The sequence below is a fragment of the Nannospalax galili genome, unplaced genomic scaffold, assembly GCF_000622305.1.
Source record: "Nannospalax galili isolate Female #2095 unplaced genomic scaffold, S.galili_v1.0 scaffold10, whole genome shotgun sequence".
Lineage (NCBI taxonomy): Eukaryota > Metazoa > Chordata > Mammalia > Rodentia > Spalacidae > Nannospalax > Nannospalax galili.
Window position 1 is genome coordinate 1,719,764 of NW_008331140.1, and position 7,306 is coordinate 1,727,069.

The window sequence follows — 7,306 nt, forward strand, 5'->3', positions numbered from 1 at the left end:
TTCAGGGAGAGGAAAGGCAAGCCTCGGAGCCCCAGAAAGAGGCTGTCAGCCCCAGAAAGAGGCTGGCGGGTGTTGCAGGACTAGGGAAGTAGAGGGACGTGAGGGCTGGGCCAGATCCAGAAGCAGTGCTCCTGGGGCCCAAGGAAGGCTCTAAGTTGGTCTGGGTGAAAAAAATCAGGAAGCAGTATTGGTTCCCCAGGTGTCTGGGGACCCAAGACTAGTAATGGCTCAGGGCCCAAACTAGGAGTAGAGAACAGCGGGGGAGATGGAAGGGTGAACTCGGCTGGGGGAGTCAAGGCGCAGAAGGCTGTGCGATAGACTTACTCCAAGAGAGGCCTGAGGGCAGGAGAGCAGGCCAGGTGAGTTAGCTGGTGGTGCAGGTCCAGGGAAGCAGAGAGAGGCGAGGGCTGGTCCAGGTCCAGAAGCAGTGCCCCTGGGGCCCAAGGAAGGCACCAAGTTGGTCTGGGTGAAAAGGATCAGGAAGCAGCACCGGTTCCCCAGGTGTCTGGGGACCCAAGACCAGGAATGGTGCAGGGCCCAAACCGGGAGCAGAGAACAGTGGGGGAGATGGAAGGGTGAATCGCCTTTATTTTATGTAGTAGTATTAATTGGCCAGTTTGCATGGGTAGACAGGCAGTAGATAACTTCATACTTAGATATACAAAAATGTCCTTCTATGAAAATGTGACGATTTCTCTTCTATCTTCATGGTATAACTGATATGAAAATGGAGGATGATCTGTAAAAGCTATAAAGTTAAAGTATAGTAAAATGGGGTACAGAGTTCGTAATAATAGAAACTTACTTCACCCTTTTATTGCTTTAACAGTGAAGGTCAAATTTCCATGTGATTTTTTTGAGATAAAATTCATCTTGAGAGAGACTACATTTTTTTAGTTTGTCTTTGAGACATGATCCTCCTAAAGCCCCAGCTGGCCTGGAACTCACTATGTAGACCATGCTGGTCTTGATTGCACAGAGATTCACATGCTTCTGCTTCCTGAGTGCTGAAATTAGAAGCATGTGCCACCATGCCTGGATGAGAAGACATCATTTTACCCTGAGTATGGACATAGTACTAGTATCCATTTATAAGCAGTAAAAAGTTTCACTGGTGCCAGGTATGGTGGCACATGCCTGTAGTTCCAGCACTTGTGAGGCAGAGGCAAGCATACATCTGTGAGTTCAAGGCCAGCCTGGTAAAAAAAAAAAAAAACAACAGTCGCTGGTTTTGAGTCATGTTGCAATTGAGTCTGGAACATCTCTTGAAGACATATTTGGAGAAAACAAAAGCTGGACCGTCTTATCTTGAAAACAGTCCTTATTTAAAAACTTAAATAGCTACCTTTTCTTATGGTTAACAGTTTTAACTTTTTGAGGTCAGTTTCTTGAAGTTAAAACTGCAAATATCATTTCTCGCCTCCAGGTTTAACCATTAACACTATCTGGCCTAACTGATGAGTATAGCCCCCTTATGAAAAATCCCCAGTCCCAAGAGTAACAAGTTCACAAGTCCAAATAAAATCCTTAAACTGTAAGTAAAGTTTACTCGCTCACCTTCCCTTAATGAGAGAGCCTTCTCAAGTTTATTCAAAATAAACCCATCCCTTTCATTTTGATACCTGGTCTGGCTATTGTTTTGATACCAGGCATTAAATCTTGGTCCACATCTTGAAGCTATTGGGAAGCACTAAGAATTTAAGAGATTGGCCATAGTAGGAGGTCTCTGAGCTATTAGAAGTATGTACTTGATGGTGATAATGAGACCTAAGCTCCTGACTCTTTTTTTCTCTTACTGTCCTCAAGGTAACTCATTTTGTGTTCTAACATGCTCCCACAAAGACATGCTGTTGTGGATCCAAAGAACTTGGAATTCACAACAGCATACTGAAACCACTGAAACTGTGAACTAAAATAAAATATTTTTGACTTGAAGCACACAAACACACACACAATATAATATACACATCTAAGAAAGTATCTTTCTTCAGTAAGTTCCTTCAGCTCCAGAAGAAATGTATGAAACATTTCTTTTTTCCTTTTGACCTTTTCATCTGAGATAAAAGGGCCTGTCTACTAAAAAAATAAAAGAAAATGTTTGGTAATTTAAAACAGGAATGCACTATTTAAAATTTTCTGTACTTTGTATTTTTCTTTTAAAAATATTTTATTTATTATTTTTATTTTATGTATATGGCTGTATTGTCTGAATGTTTGTAAGTGCACCCTTGTCGTGCAATGACGGTGGAAGTCAGAAGTGGGTGTTGGATTATCTGGAACTGAAGTTACAGATGGTTGTTACCCACCATGTGGGTGCTGGAATTAAACCTAGGTCCTCTGCAAGAGCAGCCAGTACTCTTAATCACTGAGTCATTGTTCCAATCCCTCTACCTTGTATTTTTCATGTTTATTTGAACTTAATCTGGTCTAGACACATGTGCCCCTCACCATACCTGCAAGTAAATCTGAAGACTATTCCTAACTCTCAAAATTTTCAGAGGAAACACTGTTTCTGTCACCACTGACACTTGGGTCTACACATTTCTGAACTACACAAGGATCTATCAAAGCCTGCCTTTCATTCTTACTGGCCCCTTTCTTGTCATGCCTTTCTGAGTACTTTGAATTCCATGCAATTGCTGAATTAACTCCCCTCCCATGATACATGAGACAGTCTTAGCTTCTGCATTTCCACGTATGAAGTCTGCATATGTCATATATAAAAATAAGTTGACAGCTATGAGTCCATTTTATAACGTGCAGTCAATCTGTGCTGAAGTGAATAACGTATACACTTGCTGAAATGCCAGAAAAAAATTTATTAAATATGAAAGAACACTCTGAAGATAATAAAAAACAAATGGAACAATGGTGTGGTCTGTGCTTATCTGTGAGAGCCACTGGGATTTATAAGTAATTTTTTCTTTAATTATAGTTATCGACAAACAATTGATTTTATTTATTTAAATGTTTTCTTTTTACCCATAAAACTGTTCTCTAAGCCTCGTCCTACCGGGACACATTACTATCTCCACTAAGCTATGTGCCCCCTCAGTTGAACTGCAATTTGAGACCTCAGATACATGTCCTGTTGCTTAATAACTTTTCTGAGCCACTTTGGAGGGATTGTATGCCTGATGAGTATATTGAGCAAGGAGATAGTACCATACTGAAACGTTTACCAACCAGTGGGTAGTTTGGGGCCAGATGACTATCTGTCTACTTGTGCTGCTTAGTTGATAGGTGTCCTGTCCTCAAAAGCTATAAATACTCATATGTGCCCTCTATAATAATGCTTTTTGCATACTTATTATAAAGCAAATATTAAATACCCTCTATAATATATATATATATATATCACATGAAATACATAGATAGAGATAGTAAAAACATTAAAGTACTCAGAAATGTGTTATGCAGGCTGTTATCTTGCAATAGGACTTATTCCACAAGAAAGGAGATAGTGCATGAAGTTTATCCTGGACTTTATCGGAAGTACATCATCCCCTCACCATAGTCTGGAAGATATTCAATATTCATCTTCACCTCACAGATCCAAGTTGTCCTGGTAGGTAACAGAATATTCTATACATTTCCTCTTTTCAAGCTGATGTGAAATCCATAAAAATTATGGATATAATCACATTTTGTACCTGGGTTTATGCTTCAGGTTAGTTAGACAAAGTTAATACAAAAACTTAAGGAAGAAGTCACTAGGCTATGTTAGCCCTTTAAGTTAAATGATATTTGTTCAGCTCAATAAAGCCAAGATTCTTTCAGGGTATGGCTAAGGCTAGCATTGCAGATCTGACTTCATAAAACCCTTAGAGGCCTTATCTTACTGCTGGCAATTCTCCGTCAGTTTTATTTAAGGTAAAATCAGACAGATCTATCCTACTCCCAGTTGTTCAAATTAAAATAAAATGACCAGTGGAGTGGCATGATATGGACAATTTGCCAGAAGTCAAAACTGGAAAGAAACACATGAGATGTAATTGTGAAATATAGAGAAAGTACTTTGTATTTGTACAAACTTGGGGAATTGTGAAATAAATTTTTCTAAAAAACTTAGGTTGCTAAAGAGTAAAACTTAGCAAGTTAATTTCAGCTGTACAAATAATAAAAAAACATTTGAAGAGACTTGTCTAATTCTGAGGGTATATGCTTACACATCAAGGGATAATGAGCCCAGGGATCTTGTACACAAATCTGGATCAAAAAAGTAGCTGACTAGGATAGCTGTGTTTATATTTCACAAGGCTAGAATGACAATCCAGGTGCGATAGTTTGCATCTTTCTCTGGCAGGTATGATATAAAGGTGTGATTCCCAGCCAGTTGAAGAGAGAGAACTCTAGGAGGTAGAGCACAATGGAAAGAAATTAGGTCATTGTGAGTGTGCCCTCAAAGGTGGTCCTGTCCTCTCTTCTTCATTTCCTTCCTTACCACTGTGAGTAGAGAAGCTTCCTTTACCGTGAATGCCCCACCAGACACACAAATGAATGCTTAGCTACAGGTCTAAATGCAGTGAGGCAGTCAAACATGGATTAAAGCCTCTAAACTGTGAGCCACAAATCCCATTCAATGTTGATTTACCTCATGAATTTATTACAGTGTCAGAAAGCTGCCTAACACACCAGGAATTCTATTTAGATTCAAGTAGGAAAGGTAATTTTTATTTCTTTTTAACATAGGGTATGTATCTCCCTTTTTCCTCAGTATATAAACAGAAAAATATCTATTCTCAACATTTGTCAATGGAGAGTGTGGTTACTCCCACATATATTTTTTTCATCTGGCTTTCTCATTTAAAAATATACTATCATTATTATTTGTGTAGTCTGAATGTTGTTTGTGTGTGGTGTGTACATGTATGTATTGGGTACATTTACTATTGTGTGCACATGTAGAGGCTTGAGATTGATGCTTGATGTCTTTATCTTTTCCATTTTAAATATTTGAGACAGAATCTGTCAGTGAACCTGAATTTCACTGTTTCAGCTTTACTGACTGGCCAGTGGGACCCCAGTATCTACCTGTCTCTCCAGCTCTTACCAGTGCTAGGGTTACAGATGCATACTACCTGCTCAGTTTTCAATGTGGGGGCTTGCAATCTGAACTCAGGTCTACTACCTGTTTATTTTCCTTTGTGTATATTTGGTGTTTGTGTGTGTATGAGTGTGTGTGTGTGTGTGTGTGTGTGTATGTGTGTGTGTGTGTGTGTGTGTGTGTGCGTGCATATATGAGTAAGTACAAATGCATGGGCATGAGATCATTAATTCATCAACACTAGCTAGCCAAAAACCTCTAGGGATTCTCCTCTCTGCATATGCACATACCAGCATGATTGCCTTTTCATGTTCGGACTTGAGATTTCCCAAATCTGCCCTCATTCTTGTGTAACACTTTACTTATGAAGCCATCTCCCAAGTGCCTATCTAAATTTTTGCTATTGTCCAAGTGGTAAGAAGAGGGACATATAGAAGTATCCATGATGTTATTATATAGATATTAATAACTAATCCTCACACGATACATAAATCCATCTGTATACATTCAAGAGAAATAATAAAGATAAATACTAAAATTTTAATAGTGCAACACAGAAATTACATGCCATTTCCAAAACTGTGTCTGAATGAAACTTTAACATAGGGGTAGAACAGTACAGAAACTAAGATTATCTAGCCATCTCTCTCCTCAAAGTCAACCAAGGGGAATATCATGCACCAATCTAGTAGCATAAGCACTAAGGTAGTCATGTGTAGGAACACAGTACCTGAATTTAGCATACTAAAATTAGAAGATTCTTTTTTTTTTTTGGAGTAAGATACAAAGAACAATCCTCTACTCTTGAAAGAAGCCAAGCACCAAGAAAGGGTCTTCTAACTTGGGGTCTGTGAGAGAAATAAATCCAGGTTCACAATAAGGACATACAGGGGTAAAACCTATTGCTGAACAAATATCCCCATTCACTAAGCCATGCATGGGACTAAGCTTCTAGAACTTCAGTAAGACAAGTGACATTGACATTACCTTCACCATCTCCTCCCCAACCTCAGACAGTACAGTATATTTAATAGTGTTATTTGTCACCCTGACAGAATCTATCATCACTTAGGAGAAAGGCCTTTGAGCATATCTGTGGGGGATTATCCTGATGTCATTAATTGAGTTGGAAAGACCCGTTCACTTTTATCAGCACCATTACTTGGTTAGTGTTCAGGACTGTATGAAAATTGAGAAAAGGAATTGCTCAGCATCATTCATTAATCACTCTCTGCTTTCTGATTGTTAATTTGATGTGAGCAGTTGCATCAAGTACCAGCTGCCTTGACTTGCATTCCATGATGGAGTACATATACCCTTGAACTATCGACCAGAATAAACCTTTTTTCCCTTAAGTTTCTTTTGTTAGAGCGTTTATTTATCTTTTCTTATTTTATGTGTATGAGTGTTTTCTTTGCAAGTATGTAAGTGCACCATATGCATGCAAAGCCCTGCAGAGGCCACAAGAGGATGTTGGAGCCCCTGGAACTGGAGTTACAGATGGTTGTTAGCCACCATATGGGTATTGAGTATCTAATCCGGGTCCTCTGGAAGAATAGTAAGTGTTCCTAACTTCTAAGCCTTCTTTCCAACCCCTGTTAGAACATTTTATGATAGCAACAGAGAAGAAACTAAGACATCATGAAAGAGGGTATAAAAGCATTCACAGCTGTTTGTTACACAGGCCAAAATTTATGACCCCATGTGCAGACCAAAGATCCCAAATAATATAGAAAACATTTGGCATCAAGACATCTGTGGGCCACAGGAGAGACCTGAGTTTGGATCATATGTGTCCCTACTTAGAATGGATCATTCCTCTTCACAAGACTGTGCAAGCCTCTGTGGCTTTGAGATTCAGGAACCTTTTTTGGCCAGGGGACCCATCTCTATCATCCATCTTTTAAACTTGGGAACAGCAATTTCTAAGCCAGTGCTCATAGCCAGGGCTCTAAAACTGTCTTGGCAATGGCATACAGTTGTGTCCCCATGGAACAGCCTGTAGCACTCACCATGATGTGTGCCTCAAACTGTACATGTGTGTGTTTATGAGAATCAGATAGGAACAAGCTTATAATTAACTCTGATACATAAGATTCTACCTTCAAATCCACTACTCAAGCTAGAGCAACATAGCATGTTGAAAGACCCCATTGGTTGGGTGTAAGATAGGGAAATTACAATAAGAGTATGCCCAGAAACATACTATTAGGAATTAGAATACTAATGCTCAGTAGATATTAATGTTCCACATCCATA